Here is a 24,073-nt window from a genome sequence, read left to right on the forward strand (position 1 = left end):
CGTCTTACATCCGATCCCATCTTTTCCCAAGGCAGATTACGAAGGTCGCCCCGGGCCCATTCCCCAGGCGGTGATTTGGTTTGCAGTTTTTCCTACTTTCCATTTTCTCCCAAGGGCGTGCAATATTTCCATCTGCCCTCTCTTTGGACTATGAATTTTTATATATTCAGCCGCCTTTTTTAGCCAGTGGCGCTGGCTGAGGCGTATAAAGTTTAAATCACATTGCACGATCTTGACATAGTCTTTTGTTTTATTAAGAATGGCAAAATATTAGCTGAAGATCGAATATATTCAGAATAAAATAATTATTGCCACTGCATTCTCTTCCAAGTGAAAAATTACTATTTGTATTTTCGCACTGCTGGATGGTGACTCCCGAGGGCTCACACTAAAACGAACTGCCCACTTGTGCGTATAACATAGGCTTAAATAAGCAGGCCTCATTTGCAACGTGATATACAATGGGTTAATTGAAGTGCACGGCCTGGCCTTTGGATTTTTGTGCAGTACCACCAAAGGGCACAAAAGTAAAATGCCCACTTGACGAAAAATATATGCTTAGCCTATAGCTAAACTCATACTCAGCACATATGCTGAACTGCAAGATTTATTTGAAACGACAAATTTGCCGCAGGCCGGAGTATATTTCCGCCAACGTGCACATATTGTCCTATTGGGAGGCGCGCAACAAAGTACCAATACCCCTGATAATATGGATACTATTAACCGTTTCAGGTGAAAACCAGAGACACCTTGAAAGGTGATTTAAAAGTTACAGGTCAAGCCCGATACCTGCCATGTATTTGTCGAGATATTTAATACCAGTTTTCTCAGCAAGTAAAGCACGTAGCTCATTCCGGTTTTGGTTTATTTTATTTCTCACTTTTTCTTTTTTCAAAACCACTTGAAAACTTGTTTTTAGCAATATTTACATCTTTGTTTTCTTCCGAGCGCGAACCACAACACTGTTTACGGTTTCTGAAAAATAAAACGCCACTACAAAAAAGTTACTGCGTAGATAGGTACCATTCTAGCCCAGAAGCTTAGCATCTTCGCTTACATCGAGTTGCAAGAAAAGATCGGCGTCCTATATTTTCTTACCTTTCTAATAATGTGCCAAATGTAGTAAAAGATTACATTTTGAGGTAATCGGGATTAAAACTAAACAGGCATTTAATTCAATATTTTGACAGAACCAAGATATACTGATCGACCCAACATTCTTGTATATCGATTACTGCTGCGTCGCAACTAAGGGATTAACTGCGCGAAAGGGTAAGACAAGAAGCAACACATGCGACACTTAGAAGAGCTTATATGTGCCGTATGCATTTCTTCCTGTTGTCTGACATTTTAGCGTGGGTTACCCCTTACTTTAGACTGAACCGACTAGCCCGGTAAACCTTATTGTCGTCAGAACCATTGTCAGTTTTACGCTTATTTTCTTCTCAATTACTTCTATGCTATTCATTTTTATCTATTCTGCATCTCTACATATACAGGTCTTTACCCAACAGTTGACCTTGCGCAATCATTTCGCGATGTAGCACGCAGGTGACATCCCAGATGCACTGGGAGAGCCCCGGGTATCTCGTAAGAATCAAACTCGGGCAGTGCTTTCATGAGTAAATGTGTGCTATAGTGTAAAACGGTTATTCCGAGATGCGCACTAAAAGGAAGGCGTCTTTGGTGCGCGTTCCAAGACGACGCAGCTATATGACTCGTTAACATTTTGGGTGCGTGACCCCTGTTCTCGAAAACCTCTGGCTATGCTGGCTACTGAAAAGCAGACTTTATGGTATGGAGAACTGAATAGGACGAGTAATTTTGGACAAAAAGCTCATTCGCCCTATGACTGATGCCCAAGTGTCGTTGCCTTTCGAACACAGCACGCAGTCGGCAGCAAAGGCATGGAAATTCATGACGAAAATAGCTTTGCGCCTGTTTTCTAAGCATTGATCCAAACCAAAAGAAAGATGTGAAAATATTCACACAAAGGTAAACGAATCGCGCGTCTCACACGAGGTAAGAAGAGCGCAGAGTAAAAGGAGGCAGCGTCCATAAAAATCAATAAACTTAACCAAACAGTGAATAAAAGTAATAAAGCAACGGAGTTGGTTTTATAGCTTTGTAGCGGAGCACTTATGGCACATCTTAGGTTTTAAATTCGTGTAAGGAAAGGATTTCCTTGGTCTTCACTTGTCGAGACCTTTTTGGTCTTTAGGGGTGCCGTAAGTGCTCCACTGTATACGGCTGAGAAGCAAACTCCGTTGCCTGGTAACTTCTGGCGATGACAATACCTTTCTTGCTTTGCCTGACTGCAGTTGAAAATCAGGCGAGGTTAACAAGCAACAGGGCAGAAAGCTGAGCTAGTTGGTATACATTCATTATGAAAAATCCAGGCGCTACCAAACAACGACACAGACGGGACACAGCGCTTACTCGGAACTACAAGAATTTTTATTCAGAACCTTCTATATATACAGCAAGAACCAAAACAAACCCAGAGTAATCACACGCCACATGCCGACCGATGTGCAGGAAAAGATTAACTAGCTGTTTTTGAAAGAGCGATTGAAAACAGCGAGGTAATCTTTTTCTGCACATCGGTCGGCATGTGGCGTGTGATTACTCTTGGTTTGTTTTGGTTTTTGTTGTATATATAGAAGGTTCTGAATAAAAATTCTTGTAGTTGCGAGTAAGCGCTGTGTCCCCTCTGCGTCGTTGTTTGGTAGCGCCTGTATTTTTCATGATGAGGTTAAGAAAACTCTCAGTTTCCCTTTGGACATCATTTTTTTATGGCCAAAACGCTTGAGAGTGCGCGTTCGAAGGAGATTTTGCACGCACGCTTGCCTACTTGGTTTTGAAAGTCGTACTATTCTGGCTTCCTAAAGGGCGGAAAAGCATGCGAGTCACTGAATAAGGTTCAGGAGGGCTTCAGCAGTGGACATAGAAAACAAAGAATCGACCTATTTTTTTCACTGTAGCTTACCTTGCGTCCTTAAGCGGTATCAGACTTCATGTTTGGTAGCAAAATCTGGGAAATACAATCTTGAGACCTGAGGCTGCTCACTTTAGGCGTGCAAATGCAATTTTTTTTTGCACTAACGGACGTCTATATTCTCGTCTGTGAAAGCTGCTCTAGGTGTATTTGCTAGTTGGGGAGTCGGTCGATTTTCCTGTTGTCTTCCACTGATGCATCGGCGAGTTTGAGGTATGTAACATCTGCCACAAGGCAGCGGGATGCAGTACACCACGCTTGTCTTGCACGAGAGAAAGCGTGCCGAACTACTTTTGTTGTTATGCTATGTCAGCCATGCGCCGCGCTGTGCAGTAAATCACATTCCTGAACGAGCTTTTGTGAGCAAACGCATGGCAGACACAAATCTTGCTCATTCAGTGCTTTCATTGTCGTTACAGAATTTTTGCTGTAAACAGCGGTGAACAAAATATCCATTAATGCGAATCTCTGAGTAAATCACGCCGTTACATAAGCCTAGAGGCATATTCTTAATAACAGCAAATTGCTGCGTGTTTTGTGGAGAGCGTTACACTTATTTGCACGAGAAGGAAACGATTGAACTGCAGCCGATAGGGGAACGGAGGGAGATGGGCCATCTTTATTCCTACTTATGAAGAACTAGATTATAGGTTTTTCTGGGCTGAAATCATTAGATGCGACATGGTTCTTGTACCTAAACGACCGCATGACCACCAGTGGCAACTGCAGAAGAAAATCGTGGCTGTGGTTGCGTTTGAAAAAGAGGAGAAAAAAAGACTCATTTTAGAGCAACATCTTTGTTTGTTTGTTGTTTGTTTGTTTTGTGGGGTTTAACGTCCCAAAGCGACTAAGGCTATGAGAGACGCCGTAGTGAAGGGCTCCGCAAATTTCGACCACCTGGGGTTCTTTAACGTGCACTGACATCGCACAGTACACGGGCCTCTAGAATTTCTCCTCCAAAGAAATTCCAGCCGCCGCGGCCGGGATCGAACCCGCGTCTTTTGGGTCAGCAGCCGAGCACCATAGCCGCTGAGCCACCGCGGCGGCGTCTTTGATTATAGCTTCTTTTTTTTTTCTTTATTGGTCTTTGATTATAGCTTCGCTTTATGGATATCAATTCGTTTAAAGAGAACACGAAGAAAAAGCAACTACTCTCGCTTGGTAGTTGACTAAGCATGGGCTCAGGCTGTATAAATATTAAAAAATGATAACTTTAGGAGCCCTAGACCTAGGACGAGGATATGGAATGTGTTTACTGCGGCTATGCACAAAGTCGAACAGCTAGAGAGACCTACAGCTGCTACCATTGCGAGCAGCAACGACAATAACTGCTTAGAAAAGTAATGATTGTTTTCGGACCGTCAAACCTAATTTTTGAGGTTTTCGTGGGATCTTTGATTGTCATGTAATGGACAATGTCTCATTAAGAAACTACACTGTTTTTTCAAGATCGCAAAAACACTCAACTGCCAATAACAGGCAATTTCAATGTTGACATTTGAGGGGTGGGGGGGGGGGGGGGAGAGAGGCAATTTGCTCCTTTCAAGTACCCCGACATAACTAGCTCGCCGCTAGAGACAGAGTGGATTATACAAGCACACCACGTCTAACTCAGTGCAAATGTTTGGCTGTCGACCTTCGCGCCGCCGGCCCCCCTTTTTACCCTCAGTTTATCAGTAATCGCATTTTAAAAAGCAAGCGACGCCAAACGCAAAGAAGAAGTTTAATCAACTACAAAATAAAAACGGGCAACTATCTGTGCTTTAAGCGTAGAAAGCTGGGCTAGTTGGTTGCTAATACTATTGTTAGACATTCCAGCGGCTAAAAAGACACGGACGAAGGTAGTCGAGACAGAACAAACGCCGGACTTCAACTGAGGTTTATTTCACCAACAGGTATTATATACAAAGGGGGAGCAAAGAGGTAGTCATCCGTGACAAGATAAAAAAACCCATTATCGAACAAATGCAGAAGGCACCAGTGCCATGCCACTCATGTTTGCCACATCGGCGCACCTTCTATTTATCGCCTACCTCGCTGAATCAACACGTCTGCCTTGAGGTAACCGGCCTTCGTCAGGTCTCGTCTACCTTCGTCCGTGTCTTTTTAGCCGCTGGAATGTCTCACAATAGAACTATCTGTGCACAGATTGCTTGGTCCGTTTCCACTATAGACAGAAATTGTCGTGTCGTTGACTCGGAGTGCTAGTAACTGTAGCTGCGAGTAAGCTAGCATGGTTGTCAGCCCGCGAGCGTCATTATTAAAAAAAATGAGGCTTAGCTGGCTGCAATGTTTCTTGGTGTGAATGAAGCGCACAAAGGTAACTGGCGCAGAAAAGAAAAGGGACACAACACGGAGCACGAGGTCCAGCCGCCCTTGTGCAATCTCCCAGCGTCGAAAGCGTATGCCCCATGGGCGCAGTGCCTGCAGTGATAGCGCACTAAAGACTCGATGTAATCGGATTCGAGGGAATCAAGGATGGCAAATGCGAGCAGCACAGCCGCGGGCCGTCTTCGCCAGTGAGCCAGCGATTTACGTGTCCTTTGTATATGCACGATGTGAACGGCCTGGAACAGTTAACCATGTAAAAAGGCAATTTAGAGCTGTTAATGCATGCAAGCGCGTCTTAAATGACAATTGCTAGCTAGCGACAATGTTAAGCTCTCTGCTACTTAAGAAGAGCAGATTTTTGCGCAACACGAATGATGTTCTTCACATCCTAAAAACAAACAGCGTCCTGTCCTTAAACTTTGCAGCAGAGAGAGATATAAGCATAAGTGTCTTATCCTTCACTTGTTAAACGCGTTGTGCGCTCGTATGCGCACTGTTAGGCAACATACAGCTGTTGTTTTCGTGTCCTGTGGTTAGCCGTAGTTCATCAAAACTTGATCAAAACTACTTTCTGGGTGGGTTGGTTTTTCCGTTATTCTAGGGGAAAAAAAACAACGCTAACACATGCAACCACAGAACGAGAGACGAATCATCTAGAATCATCAAAACTACAGCAGAAATTTGGCGGAGGCAATCCTACCGTGACGCACCAGGATGGCTGATTTTAGTTGATACAGCAACTGAAATTGTGCTAAAGCCTCGTTTTTCAAAGAGTTCCTTGTTTTCTTGCACACAAATACCCGAGCGATTTTTCAGGCATATTTTTGTTTCTTTTATGCCCATTATAAACGGTGTTTTTTACTCCTCCGCATAAGTTCTTTGTTGCAAGGTATTCTGCATTCTAGCCTCAGTCATACTGCTAAGTGCATAAATGCGCTCCTCTTCCTACGAAATAATGCGGAAGCATACAACTGATGCGTCGGAGAATCGTACCTTCGGTTATGGGACTTAGGCCTGTTCCTAATTAGGAACTTGCTCGTTTTGCTTACGAGGTATGCTCTGATGAATGCTGACAAAGTCTACATCGCCATCCACGCAACTTCTCCACAGGCTATGACTGCCTATAGTCCTGATTCTACACGCGTCGTACAAAACTTTCCATTGGTCTCTGCACGCTTGCCTGCTCGCCTTTAGCGCGGCCCTCATCGTGTTTATGACTTCGTCGGCAGCGTCCGCCTTTCCGGCGACCCTCGCCTGCGCTGTCGCCCAGCTTCTTGAGTGCATCAAGCGAGAATGCAAACAGCGCGGCGCGGCCTGCTGGCAGGCGCACGCAGGGTGCGAAATGAGCAGCGGTAGACAGGGGACGCTATGATCAATGGCTACACTTGGACAAATGCAGTTCCCGACGACGAAGGGAAGTAAAAGAACGAACTCGAGGAGGGATCAGGACCGGCGGTGTCCGGAGAGAGCAGGGCGGCCACGTCGCGGGGCGTATCCATCTCCGCGCGGAGGAGGGACGCAGCGCGAGCGCTCCGCCCGAGGAGCGCCGCTCGTGCTGCGCCTTGTTTCAGGGCACTTCGCTGCCACGGCTCAATAAACATTTCACGAAAGGCTGAGCTCGCTCTCGCGCAGGCGAGCGCTCTCTCTCTTTTCGTGGACATTCCACTTTGGCCCATCAACTACGAGCTACCGATGATTAAGCGCCGCATTCGGCCCCGCACCGAATGAAGGAATCGAGAAGAACCAAAAAATAAAAAAAGGAAGGGAGAAATGAAGCGTCTTAATCGGGTGCGAGTTTCTCGAACGAGCTCTCTTCTCGCCTCAGCCTCTGGTAGCTTTGCCTCATCTTCTCCCTGTCCTGAAATTCTCCCCTTGCTTTCTTGGTTGCCGCTCTTGCTTGTGGTGCTTTGTTCTTTCAGCTTTGCTTTAATTCTAGCGTCGCCCGCGAATGCACATAGGTCATTTTGAGGGTCATTGATAATAGGCAAGAAAAAATTGGGGAGACACTTAAGCTCCGCCTTTAAGGGTAAGATGCGACAATGGTTCCTCGTGCCTACGCAGACACGGATACTATTTACTTCTTTAAAGACACAATCAATATGTAAGAGACCACACGACATACATATAAATACCCACTTTTTGCGGTAGTGTGTCTGACTCGCAACCGAAGGGCTAGGGGGCTCGATTCCCGACTACTCCAGTTATTTTCTCAGCGCAAGTCATTTACTTCATATACTAGCATGTCCTAATGACATTGGAGTGCTGCGAGCTTCTAATCGGCAGTTTTGAATGTTATAATAAGTTTTCAAATCTATCGCTCCCAGTGTGAGGTAGACACTTTTTGGACCAATCCGGATTTTTCGGTGACAACTACAACGGCAACGCCGACGCCGACTTTCCTGCAGAACGGAAACCTTATACGCTGTAGCGTACAACATGGTTGAAATGACAGCATGTTAAGCGTCTACAGATTTCTACGGGGACTTGATAATAAATCGCTAATAAATTCGGGCCTCAGTCAAGAAAATCTCGCCCTCACGACAACACGTGTAGTTGCACCAGCAAGAAAATAGAAATTAATAAACGCCGTCACAACGTCCTCTTTATGCAAGAATATCACAGGCTGTGACGTTCGACAGCATGAAACACGATATTTCTTCTAAGGTGCAACTTCTAAACGGTAAAATACCGCGGTTGCCCTGATGTAAGGAAAAACTAATACATAAAAAAGGACACAAATTCACCATAAATGCGCAACCGTAATTACGACCATGGCTCTCGAGTAATGAAACCGCTCATCATAGCTAAGTTTTGAAAAGCGCACTCAATTAAAAAATGATTCGAGCACACGAAAGAAGGAGGACGAAATTAATTTTTTGTTCAATCCACCTTCCGTTTCCAGACCGTGCCTGAGTGTTTTCCGCAGTGTCAAAAGCCGATAGGTCAGAAAAGAAGCCTTTTTTAAGTTATAAAAACGACAAAACAACCTGCATACATTAAGAGCCATCCAAACTTTTCGCGCTTTCAAAGATATTGATTTCTACTGCACATGCTACTAAACTTACCCTGGAGCATCGTCGTGAAGAGCCATTAATGTGCCTAACTTCATTTCATGCAAAATATTCCTCAGTGTTTAATGTCATCAACGTACTCGAGTAACGCACGGAGAAAAGTAACAAGAACATGTAACGTGTCTACCTCTCTTTGGAGCGGGGGTGGGGAGAGAACGGGGTGGAAGGATGTACAGCTCCAGGAGGGGATGAAAAAGACAAGATTCTGCGGCACAAAAGTCAAAAGTGGGCCATTGATCAAGTCTCTAAGAGGAGGGTCAACACTACAGAATTCCATACTAAGGCAGAGTCGTGTTTCGTAAGCCTTCTTGCAGTAAATACCTCGTTGGATCTTATGAATATGGCTCTAGTTTACGCCTCAATGCTCTGATGTAGCACTTTCATATTTCAGCTCTATGACGGTCACATAAAGAAACGTTTCTTTCATGCTTCAGATATTCATACCTATCTGAAAGAAATTCTCCCCTCACAACTCCCCCCCTCCCCCCGCCCACCTTGTTTTTGTTTGTTTTGAATTAGCTTGGTTACACCGTTCGCGTCATGGTGTTTTTTTTTTTCTGGTAGACAGGGCAGACATATGATAACCTTTGACTCCACTGACATGCGTTTGCATGGTTGCTCATATTGATGGTTCCTGCACGTGTGCGACTTCTTGACATTTAATTACCATTATTCAGAGCCCGCTGCCAGGTGTAGGGAGATTCTAAAATCTATATTAGACTAGTACCCCTCTTCTCTTCTTTCCCTCTCTCTTAGTCGCAGCGTAACGCCATCAGTTTAACAAGAAAGTCAGTAAGTTCACTCGTGCGGGAACGTTTGTTGCCAACAGTTTTTTCCTTTATCCATGGGAAGCAAATAGCAATTTACTCATCAGTTACCAAACGTGACAAGTACGCAAAACGGCACTCAGCAGCGCAGGAGTCTGAGTGTCAAACGCAGGTATAAGCCACGAGCATTTCATGCTTTCACATATGCTTAAGGAATATGAACAGAACGCCAGGGCTCACTGTCCTTCTCAAATTAGCTTTGAGCGTCTCATTTAATTGTTACTTATAGTAATAACGATTATTGGATTTGGAAAAAAATAATCAAAATTGAATATGCGTAGGAAGGAAAGAATGTACGCTCTGTAAGAGCAGTAAATAATTTCCTTGCGCTCAGCACTCGGCACTGCTGCTTGTAAATTGGGAGATTAAACGTACTGAAGCGACTGATGGACCATCAGAGACGCTGTAGCGGAGGCCTAAGGATTGATTTTTATCACCTGGGTTTCCTTAACGTGCCCTGATATAGCACATCGCACATAACACTGGTGTTTTTGCATGACAATTACATCGAAATGCGGCCTCGGTGCCTGGGATCGCACCCACGACCATTGTATGAGCAGCTGAAGGCCAAAGACACTGAGCCATCGCGGCTAACTCTGCTGTATGTAGTTTCGGACTATGCCATCAAAGATCATAATGGACAGGTGGGCATGCGCAATTAAATCCAATATCTGTCCGGCTCCTTCAAGAAACGACGACCGCATTCAAAAATCGGTCGATACATAAGATCGGTCTCTGATCAGCCGGCGTGCGTGGACTGGCACTTTACGGCAACGAGCGGGTTGATAGCTAAGTCTCCCACCAGTCACGTGGCAGTCTAACATGAGAAAAAGAGAAAATTAACTACCAAATCCAGTCCCAGCGCCTCTAATAGCTACTTGGAGCTTTTGCTGCTAAGACCGTATGCGTCTTTCTTTTGCTTCCGGAGCTGAGACAAGGACGAAAGTCTGGCATGTGTTGATTTTAACTGCGTATATGCTTCGTAGTTCTTTCCTTTGTATGCGCATGAGCGAAACCGGTCGTCAAGGCCGAGGCAATTAGAAGAAACTAATGCCTCAGCTGGCCTTTTGCTCCGTGTGAAAGCCAAGAGCATGCAGGGAAGCGCCATAAAACGAAGAAGCGGCGGCTCGCTACAGAAAACAGTGTTCATAGTGCAGGGGCTTGTTTTTCCTGGCAAAAAATTTCTGAAAACCCCAAGTGCGCTTGTCAGGGGAGATGAGGTTTTGAGGAGAATCCCCCTGGCCACGCTCCTGAGCCGTGACTGCCTGGGCATGATCCTCAGGGCTGTTAGCGTCCGAAAGGGATTCGTGGAGAAGATCCTTTCCGGCCATCTGAACTGGAAAGCTGTCCACAGACACAAGCCGTGGCGAATGTTCTCTCCCGAATGGGTGACGAAATAGACACTCGAATTTTTATTTTTTTTTGTTTCTTCATCCGGCAGCAGAGGTATGTTGTTTGCAGGAGCCGTATATATATATGAAAACGGATGTTTTCATTCCGGTAATCATCTGTTGTTCTAATGGCGAGAAGATTTTTACTGCTGATTAGGTTTCAGTTCGTTTTGAAAAAATCTTGTGTTTAGCCCTTGTTGATACAGAATGTTACGAAAAAAATATATCCATTTCTTTTCGGGGGGCCAAGTTTCTCAGATGATTGTGCGTTTTTTTGTTAACTTAACGAAAACTCGCTTTTATTGTGCGAACTAAATGACCTAGACCCTCTCAACTGTGACTTTTGTTAAATTGTACTGGAGGCCTTTATTTTTTTAAACTGTTTGTTACAGAGACTTGGGAGCTGTTATAAAACAAAAAATTCTGAAAACTGTATGTAGAATTATATTTAGAAAGAATAGAATATATAGAAAAACCGTCGAAAACTGCTAGAAAGCTGATTCCACTAGACTGACGCTTTGTTTTCGTATCATAAGTATGTCTTTTATATTTGCTTTAAAAACGCCTGTCATGAAAAGGCAATTTTTCACTGAAGTAATTTATTTTATTTTCAATTTAAATTTCACGCGTGTGGAATTTGGAGAAAGGTAAAAGGATTTTGGAGAAGTGCACAGTCAACTGACTTTCAACAAGTTCGTTGCTTATCCTGGCAGTAGACTCGGCCATGCTATTTCTCTGAACTAAGTATCATAATAAAAAAAAATCAGAGATCATTGCGGTGACCCGCACCGAGAGAATGCGAAAGCGTTGGCGCTTCCTCGGCACTCGTCGCCTCTCTTTGCCTCTCTTTATCATTTCCTTTTTTGTGAGTTAATTCAACTTCTGAATTAGCATAATTATATTATGCTTTAATTAAAGACCGATTTATTTACCCTGATTATACTTTTTTTATCTCAATCAAGCATTTTAGTCTTTGAAATTTGGCGCCGTGGTTGCTTTCCCGTCCACTTACTATATTCCTGTTCAGCCTATTCAACCGTCCAATGGTTTTTGCTCATAATTAATTAACTGATTAACCTACGTCATTGAAACTTTTTGATCGAATAATTATCAGTCATCAAACACATTTCAATTTATTTCAAGCTTTATTTTCACTTTTTTGCTTATTTTTGCACTATTTTGTCGCCCACGGAAGTGTTCCCGTCCACTCGACGTCCGCGCTATTTCGACGTTTTTTTGACAATTTTGGCTCTAATTAATTAACTAAATATATTATCGACATAGTTTCTTTTTTGCATCCTCTTTCGATCACAACCTCTCGTTTCATGCTACCTCTTCTGAGAACGTCACAACTGCTGCGGACACGTTTCGCGGACACGTCTGATGACACGACCCCGCCGACACAGCCTAGAAATGCTTTCGCGTTAAGGACAACAGACAAGTAAACCTGCATATCCTTGTGTAAAGCTTTTGGCCAGCTAGTTGATAACACCTAGCATATTTTAATTATACTAAACGAAAAGAAAGTGTCACGGTTCGGCCAATGCAATCAAGCGCCATATCGGAGGCCTTCTACAGCCCTCCATAACTACACATTTTCTGCATTAGCGCTTTCCGTGTACTACGCTGCTCTGTTCTGTTTCGTCTAGTTCACTTTCTGCCTCTATTCTGCCTAGTCGTACTGTCTGTATTAGTATTTTTGTCATCCTGTCCGGCCTTTCTTGTTCCCTCACCGTACACTGTGACTTCTGCGTCAGTCGGTTTCGTTTTTGCATGTGGGAGAAATTGTCTTCTTCTCTAGGGCGCTTTTAACGGTGCCAAATTGAGGAAAAAGAAATAGAAAGTGTAAAAAAAAAAAGATTGTACCTTGTGCACTGCATTCGTCCGTGTCTTCGTGCGTGACGTTTTTCAAGCACGCGCAGAAGGCTAGTGCATCTCCCTTGCTCCGCACATGCTCCTCCGATGGTCAGTAAGCAATAGCGAACTAGCGTTCACCGACTGATCCAAGCAGACCTATCGCAGTGCTAATCGAAAACAGCGTACTCTTTCCGGCGGTCATTCTCCCCGTCAGTGAAGGCTCACAGGTTACGTGGGTTTTAACATCGCCCCCCAGACTTTCACAGGTCACACGAGCCAGTCTCCCCCACCGGTCACTACTCGGACTCGGTTGCTTACGCAGAGAGAGCTTTGGAGTCCCGTCGTATCTCCATTGTACAACATAACGGCTCCGAAAACACACTAGATATTCTTTGCCCAACGCGGAAACCGAATTAGACTCGCGATAGCCTAGCCTAGCCCTACGTTCTAAGGTGAAAGTCTAGGGAAGCTGTTGAAAAAATTGGCTGTGGCTTAGCTAAGGTAAAGCATGTATATATCGAAGCGAAAAGCTCTCGCTGCTTTTCAGCCAACTCCGAAGCTACTACTTCTGGATCGGTGTTTCTGCGCCGTCCGACTGTTGCTTCTTCTTCTCCTTCCATGGCGAGTGTCTGCGCCTGCTCTGTGGGCAAGCGCGCCTTATATACCCCTCCTTTCAAATGCGTACTGCGCACGGCTGCGGCGAAAGGTCAAAGGGTGGCGAGGAGGAGAAACGGCGGCGCACATGCACAGTAGTGCGCGGCGGCGGCGAAAGGTCACGCGACGGAGTCAGCGCGCGGCGGCGGCGACGGCTGCGGCAGCAGCGGCCACCTGCGCTCCGCGTGACGTCACTCGGTTTCGAGCATGCGCAGCTGTGGCAAATCTGTAGTGTGGCTCACGTGAAGCGCGGTGTTGATGAGCCTAGTGAAGCTTTTCGCTTCGAAATAAATAATGTCGAGGTTGCTTCGCAGAAGGGCTGTAAGACCGCGCTAACTAACGTTCCTCTGAAGTTTATTAAGCACACCAAGCTTTTAACGCCGGTGCGCCACCACCCCAGCGAAGCCAGGCGCTCTTTTGAGCTTGACATTGGCCAAAGCGCGCGCAGCAAGCGGCGTAGCTGCTTCGCGGTTCAAGGTAACCTGGGGCCATATTCTATAAGCTATTCGTTTTCCATTGTCCATTTCGCGCCCCTTATGCCCTCTGTCAGTGGCCACTCAGATATACCCGCGGCTTTCAAACGTGTCCGTCGAAAGCGACCCGGTAATTGGGTGGTCGGCGACCAGACCTTACTACTGGCTGCATATTGCAGTCAATGGCAGCAAGCGGTCAGGTCCGGTCACCTGCTGGTGACTGAGCGCTGCGATGCACCTCACCTTTGGCTGCATATTGCATCCAGTTTCAGAAAGTAGTAAGGTCCGGTCGCCAATCACCCAATGACCGGGTAGCTTTCCACAGATGCTTAAAAGCCGCGGGTGTATCTGAGTGACCCCAGCCAGGGGACCGAATGGACGCGAAGCGAACAGCTGAAAATGGACAGCTTATAGAATACGGCCCCTGGGGCAGTATTCTGTAAGCTGTCCATTTTAAAATGGCCGTTTCGCGTCCGTCTCGTGTACACCTACGTGGTGTGGAAAAGCTGCAAACATGCCTACACGCGCAAAACAGCGCCAACTGTCGTGCCGAGTCAACTGGCCATCGACATTTAACGGCTTTGCAATGGGCCCACTGTACAAGCACCGCGATGAGGTGAGCCTCTCACCAGTTTGACGGACACGTTAAGTGCAGAAAAGGAACGACAAACTGTGCGCCATTGCCTTTAGCACATGTCTAGACACGTCGTGGTATATACACGGTGATCCAAACGAAAACAAAAAGTAAATATTAAAGATTTCAGTATATATCTATATTTTGCATTTCGACAGGTATACTCAGAAAAGCATCGATTGTTTTCTTCAAGAACCAAAAAAATTTGTTGCCATAAAAGCCACGTCTTCCACCGACCGGAACTGCTTAACTTGTGTCAGTACGTTAAGTAGTGCTGCAGCAGCTCTTTTAGCGAAAAATGACAATAAATATTCGTTAATAAATAAAAAGTGTGAACGCTACTGTCCACACTATTCAGATGCTCACTCTTTCTGTGGCTTTTGGATTCAACTATAAATCAAATATAGTTCACTCTTGCTTGCACCCTGCAGGGACAAGCGTGTTTTGACCCACTGTCCACCAAAAAACCACTGAATTGTTCTTCCTTATGTCGGGAGTACGATTGTACATGCTACTACCGATGCCTCTTGACCGTCGCACTTCCTAGCGGGCTTCTTCAGCCTGTGCCACTGTCGCATCCTTCGCTGCTCTCTCACCCACATCCCTTCCTTTCTTTCTTTCTTTCTTTCTTCCTTTCTTTCTTTCCTTCTTTCTTTCTTTCTTTCTTTCTTCCTTTCTTTCTTTCTTCCTTTCTTTCTTTCTTTCTTTCTTTCTTTCTCTCTTTCTTTCTTTCTTTCTTTCTCTCTTTCTTTCTGTCTTTCTTCCTTTCCTTCTTTCTTTCTTTCCTTCTTTCTTTCCTTCTTTCTTTCTTTCTTTCTTTCTTTCTTCCTTCCTTTCTCTCTTTCTTTCTTCCTTTCTTTCTTCTTTCTTTCTTTCTTTCTTTCTTTCTTTCTTTCCATCTTTATTCGTTCTTTCTTCCTTTCTTTCTTCTTTCTTTCTTTCTTTCTTTCTTTCTTTCTTTCTTTCTTTCTTTCCATCTTTATTCGTTCTTTCTTACATTCTTCCATTCTTTCTTTCTTTCATTCATTCTTTCTTTCTTCCTTTCTATATTTCTTTCCTTCTTTCTATCTTTCTTTCCTTCTTTCTTTCCTTCTTCCTTTCCTTCTTTATTTCCTTCTTTCTTTCTTTCCTTCTTTCTTTCCTTCTTTCCTTCCTTCTTACTTTCTTTCTTTCTTTCTTTCTTTCTTCCTTTTCTTCTTTCTTCCTTTCTTTCCTCTGTCTTTCTTTCCTCCTCACTACGCCACTTGCTCCGCTTGCAATAATGCGTGCATGAGTCACGCTGTTTTTCTGGAGCATGTTTGGGAGATCCGTTTCGGTGACATTCCGAATTTTACGATCTTAAAGGCAGCAGGGTATAAAAGCCGCCTCAACCTAAAATAGGGTGCGGGGTATACGGTCGCGAGAGGCACTGTTTGAGCTACAAACGTTCGTCCAGCCAGCCTGCAGCGCTCTTGCTTCTGTGAACGATTTATAGACATAAAAGAACGTAATCCTGTACTCGCCGGAGTAGAGCGTTAACCTCTTTTGCGCAAGGAAACGAGGGTCTGCGAAAGCCTGTTACCAGATTTACCCCCGCAGCTCAATCGCGTAGCTCTAGAAGACTGGCCGAACATCTTGTAGAAGCAGTAGCCTTCCGGCCGAAATCTTGTTCGTGCACTGCACTGACTGTGCGTTACGTGCACGCTTATGTTGGCGTCCCGTTGGGACGTTCTTTTTCGTGGGTGTACTGCAGCATCGTTTAAAAAAAAAAACAATCCGAGCAATTTTTACACTGTGTTGGAATCTTTTATTCAGTGTACTTAGCAGCAGGAAGTACGCCCTCGCCGCCCAGGCCTCTACTGCACCGTATGTTATTTACTCGTTTTCATGGCTAAATTTAGATAAAGTCAAGAAGTAGTTGAGAGGTAGCGAGTCATAACCGAGCATATGCGGTGAGCAGGCGCCCAATGCTACGGTTTTATCGAAACAACGTACCTAAAATAAAGCAGTGAGCTTTTCAGCCGCTGGCGTTATAGGGTCATTTAAATTTAAGACTTCCGCAATAAATTTAAGAAAAGAAAAGGTTAATTTCACCCTAGCGCGCGCAGCGGTCATGCGAGGTTTTCTTTTTTTTTACGGAATAAAATAGATGCACCTTTATGCGAGTAAGAAAACTAATGAATGGGCAACCACAAGATAACACATATATCAACATTCTCTGGGTGAATCGTACGCCTTTGAGACGGCGGCACTGATTCGGCCAGTATCATAGGCGCAGTTAGATTTTTTCTTGCCGTCCACCCATATCTTTATTAAGAAACTAGAAAGTTTCAGCCTTGACACATATATGCGACCAAAAGGGAAGTCACGGCAGCGTATGATGGAAAAGATGGTCTCGGAAAAAAGTGGAAGAGAGACCTTAATCCACGCGAAATACAGAGGAAAAAAAACGGAGAAAAACAGCCGCCCTGCTCCTGAACTTATGCGGCGGGTGTCAAATGAGTCGGCCTCAGATGTCAGCGTCATTCTTTCTGGGTATAAGCTGTTATCTTGAAGGCCACCGCATTCTTCCCCTGAGCTTTTTTTTTTTTCATTTCCTTTTTATATATACGCCGGGACGATCTTAACGCCAGAGGCGAGTGCCGATCCCACGCGGCCCCCGCGTGCCTCTTCTGTCCTGACTTCCCTCTTCCACGCGCCTTTGGCACAGACACTCGGCGGAGATCCGCCGTCGCTTAAAGTGATCGCACGCGGCGGTCGGAAAACGAGGATGGCGCCTGAACGCGGGCGATTTCCCGGCTTCTGGGCGCGCGCCTTGCGGGGGAAACTTTCGCGATATTTTATGCCTTTCCTATGAGCGTGGGCGACGGACGATTTTTACTCCCGCATATTTCTTTTATTTCTTATCGCCCGCCTCCTTGCGCTCTTTCCGAGCACATTTTTTCCCCTCATAGGGCTTTCGATATGCGTGAGCTTCCGCTCTTGTAAAGGAGAAGGAAAGGAAGGAAACAAGGCAAACAAAGAAACCGAGCGAAGCTATACAGCGGCTCCGATCGAAGCGGCCCACCGCGGAGACCACGGCGCAGTCCCCCGACGTACGTGCCGGATTAGCCACTTCGGGAGCCAGGACGAGGCTGACCGCTGCGCATGCGCGCCACTAGTGCGTCTTTTAGCTGCGGTCTTGCTTTTGGCCCCCGGTTGGCCTGGTCGCGCTGCTGCTATAACTTGCCGCTGGCGGCTGCGCGCCGTTTGCGCAGCTCGCCATCTGCGCTGCATTACCGAGGCGCTGCCAAACTTCGCCCTTCTTGTTTGCGGTCGGCCACGTGCCGATCGGAAGTGTTCTCAGAGTTCCTAATGAGGTGTTCAACTCCAGAACGCCACGCCGCCATCTGTTACCGAGGCGCGGGAGACGCGCGCGCAACGAAGCCCCGCTAATGCGGACGCGTATCCCCCTCGCCTCCGTCGTCCAACGGCGAAGCAACAACTCATACCCCCAACCTCCCCTCCCGCTTCTCTTCACGCGCGCAAGTTTGCGCGGTAATCTGAAAACCAATGTAAACACTGAAGCTTACACGGAGAGCCATGCGGGCGCGCATGTGCACGTGCGAGAGATACCGGCCCGTTGGGAAACGGCCTATACGGCGATCAGTATGCACGCTGTGGTGGCACTGTTGCGCCGCTGCTCGCTCGTGAGCCTCCTGCGCGCTCTTGCGAGATCCCGTCGCTGTCCCGTTTCAGCCAAATTATGCCATAGCCGAGTTTGCGTTGCCGACGTGATTTGCTCGCTCCTGTGAGCCGAGGGGGATAGGGTTCGCGAGGCTGAAACGCCCGTTTTCACGAACTCTGGCTAAAAGTTGCGTTGTCCTGAGCGCAGCGAAAGTCGCAAGGATGGTAACATATTCGTTCGAATGGCTAATCTGCGGGACATCTTCTCACAGTACGGGCTCTAAATCCGGGTATAAAGCCAGTTCCTTTCAGGCGTTAGAATCTTGAATCGCCAGCAGAAAGTACTGTGTAAAGAAAAACTGAGGCAGGCGTTAACGACCAGCAAGCAGGTGCGAGAATTTTAACTGCTTTCTTCCTTGCTTGCTCAGCTACACTCTTTCTTTTGGGCGTCTGGCAGCAGCTTACCTTTTAAGCAGCGCACGCATGGCTTTCTTAGCTATGCACTGTTAATAGTTTTTAATTTTCATTTTGGGTAGTTGTAAGGTTTTCCCGGGTGGCAAGGCAAAAGGAGTTTGCTCGCCCCTGACCAAAGTACGTGCAGAATCGTAGCGAAGCTTCCATGGAAGCCGACATGTCCAAAAATTACCGGCGCATGGGACACATCAGAGTGCCTTGCTTGATGGCAAGTTAATTTCGTCGCAATTGAAATAAAAAGTTACGTCTCGAAAATGTATGTTTTTCGCGCAAGTTAATATTGCTCTTCCGAGTTAGCAATGCTCGCAGCCTCAGATCGTCATTCGTGTGGCTCATTGTCGTTCAGCCCACGTCAGCCTTTTTGCTCGCGATCTCAGTTGAAGCAATTTGTGACGAACGTGCACACCGTGCTCAGGCGACAAAATTTTTCGAATGAAGTGAACGAAGTCTACAGCCATAACTAACACCTGTTGATACGGCGGACCAACAGGACCCAGTTTCGATGGGAAACAAAATGAAATAAAAAAAAACGCAGGGACGTTGGGATATTAAAGCTACAAAGCTGCCGCCACTTAAAAGAAATCACTGTGCAAAACGAAACCTTCACATCAGGTACATTTTATCGCGACTGCATCGGATTTATGATTTATTTTTAGCTCGATAAGTTCTGCAAACCGCGACTTGGACAGGAACATGACCTGCAAACTGATGTCAGCAATATGAAGGCCATAATGATGCAAAAGGCAAGAGGGCTCAAAAGACAAGCTGCAGTAAAGTTGGTGAAAGCATATATTAATTTCAATGCAATTCCTGTCTTTTGTAATCGTCAACAAATAACTTTTACGTTGTATTGCGTTTAAATGTTGTAAAGTAACCCCATTTATTATTCAAAATTTTATGATACGACTCCCTGGCCCCCAATTTCTAATCACGTCCACTCCCTCAAAGCTGTTGTTGCTGGCAATTGTTTCTGAACCGTGCTCGGGCCTCGAATTCCAACGCTAAGAGTTCTCACCTCGCTAGAGAAAAAAAAAAAGTGGCAGTGAAGGCATGCGGATAGATTTAATCTTCAGAAGTATCGCATGAGAAAAAAGGACCAACGTGAAGGTCACCAGCAAAGATATACATCTCTCCCATACTAGGATAGTAAAACAGTCAGTCGCGTAAGAAGAGAAATGACTTTAAATGAGGGTTTTATGAAACGATTTGAAGAACATTAATCAATACTCATTCCTGTAAACACTCTTAGAGTGTTGGATGCACATTGAAGCGCATTACACGCTTAATTTCTTTACCAACAAGGGCCCGCATTTTGAATGTAAACAAACCGATATTTTGCGATCCTTAGTTGCCTGAATAAATCTGAAGTTTCCTTTGAAGTGCTGCGCCTGCAAGCATTCTAATATTGAGCTTTGCGGAACATCTTTTTGGAAACTTGTTACGCCAAAGGCCAGATCTTTGAATAAGAGCTATGAATAGCATGTTCTTTGAGAAGTTTGGTGCATCCGCTGTATTTGTTATGCAGTATGCATTCGAGATCAGTTGTGCACTATATATACATGCGCCAGAGTTTCATTGCGCTTTCTGATGCTTCTACCAGTATGTTCCAGCCGGCAGTAAATAGAACATAATTGTAGCACAGATGGAACTTGAAGCTCTGGTGAGGCCGAAACTATACCTCGGGCTCGGCGATGCCTCGCTGAGTGCATGTACCACATGTATTCATTCTTTCATATGTGCGGCAACGAGAAGCGGGCGTTTCAAATTACATGCACTGGCTTTTGATATACCTCAGATCTCTAAAGGAAACTCTTCCGAGTAGTTGGGATGTCAGGTAAACTTTTGGTTATGCGCTTTTTCTTTTCATTTAGACCGCTGTTACATTACTAACAGAGAAATACGGAATGACGCAGTGTAAGCCAAATATCTTTCAGCGGACTGCTTAGCTTCTGCGGCATATGCGTCCTCCTTCCATTTTATGCATAGATTCAAAACTGTTCATTCGATATATCTTCCAAAGGTCACCGAGAGTGGACTGTGGGATGCGGTCAGGTCCTTCCCGGCAACAAAAATCAGGGGGATCTGACGGATAGGAATTCAAATATATTATAAACAACTTTGAGTACCTTAAATGTGTACTGCTACACATTATAAATCAAACCTTGGTCACAGGCACTATCCCAAACAGAATGAAAGTGAGTATGATTAGACCAGTTCTTAAGAAAGGATCCAAAAACCTGTATAACAAGTATAGGCCAATTTCCATACTCTCGTTCCTAGCCTGCATACTAGAAAAGTAGTCTGTCAAAGTATCATTTCATTTTGCAATAAGTATAATCTCCTACATCCTCCACAGTTTGCAATCCGAAGCGTTTAAGCACAACCGATCGCTTAGGAAACTTTAATGACCTAATTTCTAAGGAGATTGATAATAATAATATTGTACTAGCACTATTCGTCGACCTTCAAAAGGCATTCGACACATTTGACCATGACCTATTATTAGCTAAATTAGACGCCTTTTTTGCAGAGGGCCATATCAAGCTTTGTTCAAGAATTACTTTTCTGATCAAACAGAGTGTATCCGAGTAGATAAAACTTATAGTGAACTAATAACAGTGAGCTACGGCGTCCCGCAGGGGTTAATATTAGGTCCGTTATTATTTAACATTGATGTCAATGACTGAGGCAAAGTTTTGTTAAAATCAAAATTGTACCTATTTGAAGACAATACAGTGCTTGCTTTGCCCTGCAGAACTTATGACGAAGGTGCCAAAAACTATGCAAAATGATGAAGAGAACCTGCTCAACTGACGTAAAATGAAAATTAAAAAAAAAGAGAAATGCGAGCTTACTTTGCTTTCACAGCCATTATAAAGTAATTAGTGAAACAGCCATTTTATCTACATTCCTGTGAGTGCCTATGCTGTGCTTGCCCCAAAGTGAATCTCTCACGCAGCGTAAAAAGCCTTGGCCTTACTTTTGATGGCACAGTATCTTGAAAGATGCACATTGAGGAGGTCGCGAAAAGATTATGTCTGCTGTGAGTGCAGTCATATGCCTTAAGATCTGCTTCCAATCCCTCCGTTAGGAAAATGTAGTTTAGTTTAGTTTAGTTTAGTTTATGGGGTGTAACGTCCCAAAGCGACTGAGGCTATGAGAGACGCCGTAGTGAAGGGCTCCGGAAATTTCGACCACCTGGGGTTCCTTAGCGTGCACTGACATCGCACAGTACACGGGCCTCTAGAATTTCTCCTGCAAAGAAATTCTAGCCGCCGCGGCCGGGATCGAACCGGCGTCTTTTGGGTCAGCAGCCGAGCACCATAGCCACTGAGCCACCGCGGCGGCTCGTTAGGAAAATGGTCTATAAAAGCTTGGGGGAATCGGTTTTACTTTACAGTCCGACAATTTACGGTTTTGCATAAGCTTATAAACTAAACATATTGAGTCGAATATTACAGAGAATAGCATCACAGCACGCGTACGGCATCAAATTCCACGGCGGAAAATACCTCACAATAAAACAATTGGATATGCTCGAAGTTCGCGAACAGTGCTTATTCGACGTAATAAGTAAGCATTACTTTTCGGATGCATTTAGAACTGAGTATATTGAAGTGCGGCCCCTCCGCGCAGTGCAAAATTCACCATTCCCCGCATCTTCACCAACTACGGGAAAAGGACTCGTGACTTCTAAATTCCTTCCTGTTTTAATAAGCTGGAGATTAAAATTAAATAAATAAAATTAAACAGGTGAAAAACTTGCACGCACATATGTGGCAGAAAAGGACTTCTAGGTAGTTTATACTACGTGGGCTCGTATGCAGCGACACCTAAAGCAGGCTCCTAACACAATTCCTTGAGTTTAGATTTAATGTTCTATATATAAATCATGTTTTTAATGTATGTAATGAGTCAATGTATGTATGAGTGTATTTATGTGTGTGTTTTTGTAGCGTGCTATACATATGCATACACATAATGAGTATTATAATATGTATACTTTGCATTGTATAAAGACGGTCTATTTATTTGTCACGAGGGGGTACTTAGGTTCTGATTTCATTTTTATAATTTTTTTACCTGCGAGCAGTGTTTCTAGCCTTACTGCCCAGTACCGCTCACAAGCCAACTTTGATTGCTTAAGAGGGCTGGGAATGACTCGGTAAAACACTGAGGAATAGAGCATTATTATTATTATTATTATTAAGTTGCATTGTAGGTAATAACTGAATTGCTACTTATGGCTTATCCATCGCGGTGAGTTATTCAACCGCGCTCTCTCTTTCTCTCACATCACGTACACACGCACACACACGTGCATACACACGCACACACGCGCGCGCGCACACACACACACGCACGAACGCACGCACGCACGCACACACAGTGCAAAGTTCTTTGAGTCATACGTATGTGCCAGTGTACGTTTTGGATTACGATCCGCAATTCGCTCCAAGTGTGCTGGTGTTTAGGAGCTCAGTTTGCACTTGAAAGCGTTCGTACAATGGCAATTCCTCATGTGCACCCATTTTAAACCATCTCGATTATCAGGCTGACAGTTATTTTTTTGTAAGCATGCAGACATCTTTCCAGACCGTCAGAAAATGTACTTGTAAAATAAAACCAAAATGTTCCACTACAAAACCTTGGTTTTAAATGAAGCGCGCAGTAATCTTTCCAGACTACCAAGAAAATGTACGGGCAAACTAAAAAAATTCAGGGGCACTTTCGCTCTCTAAAGCGCTGCAAGGCGAAAGTGTTTTTTTTTTGGCGCACTGTTTTTTTATTTTTTTTCCATATATTTTTATTTGTTTCTTTTCTTATTGTTATTTTTTATTTACTTTTTTAATTTTCGTTAAGTTAAAACCATGCATTCACTAGATGCGCCTTTATTCATGCTCAAACCCTCAGCTTTCGTGGCGGAGTAGTAGCGTCTTCATTTCAAAGGCCCTGGTTCGATTCCCAGCCACGACACAGTGTTTTTTTTTTTTTAGTAGTGACGCCGAACCGCCCACACAATTGCTAACATTCCTTGGTCCCGACAGTATGAGGCATCAAAGCCTTTAGCCTTAAAAACTAGAGAACATTCACTTCATTCTAATCAGAGCGAAAGCATGGATTTGTGCTATGTAGAAGACGACGGTGAGCGGACATTGCCGCTGGACGGAGCAGATGGAAGTTGATGAAGACGACGCTCTGCAATGCACAGCGCGAGAGTGTGGTGCAGTTTAACACGAGGCATGTTGGCTGAGGCGATGGAATAAATACCATGAAAGAAAAAAAAAGCCTAATGGTCTCGCTGAGCGGCACTTGAAGGAGATCTGTTCGCGCAGCCGCGGTTTCGAGGGTTGGACTCCCAGTCATGGGCATTGATTCATTTTTTTTCTCTTTCTCATGGTTTGACCTCGAACACGCATCTCACGCAAACTAGGTCAGACTCTGATTTCGAAACATTAGTCGCCGCGGGAGGGAGCAGATCATAGAGTTTCTTACTATTACCTAGAGGGAAAGCTGGCAAGCCGTCTATGGGAGTTTGCATGGAGACCCCACGTGACCACCTCAGCCACCATGGGCGCTCAAAGCATCATGGGGCGGTGAGCTACTTGTTGCGGAACTGCAACTTTTGGCAAAAAAATAATAGAAAAATAAAGCTGTTTGATAACTACAAACATCCTAACATTCAATATCTTGTCTAATGATTGCAACAAACGA

At 44.8% G+C, this 24,073-nt stretch overlaps 1 protein-coding gene across 1 annotated transcript in view; it reads right to left on the minus strand.

Annotated features, from left to right (window-relative positions):
• The window catches only part of LOC149351446 (nephrin-like), a 389,383-nt gene that overhangs the window by 259,073 nt on the left and 106,237 nt on the right, over positions 1–24,073 (minus strand). The window lies entirely within an intron of this gene.

This window comes from Amblyomma mixtum, chromosome 3, assembly GCF_055824585.1.
Source record: "Amblyomma mixtum isolate Tamu chromosome 3, ASM5582458v1, whole genome shotgun sequence".
NCBI classification, from domain to species: domain Eukaryota; kingdom Metazoa; phylum Arthropoda; class Arachnida; order Ixodida; family Ixodidae; genus Amblyomma; species Amblyomma mixtum.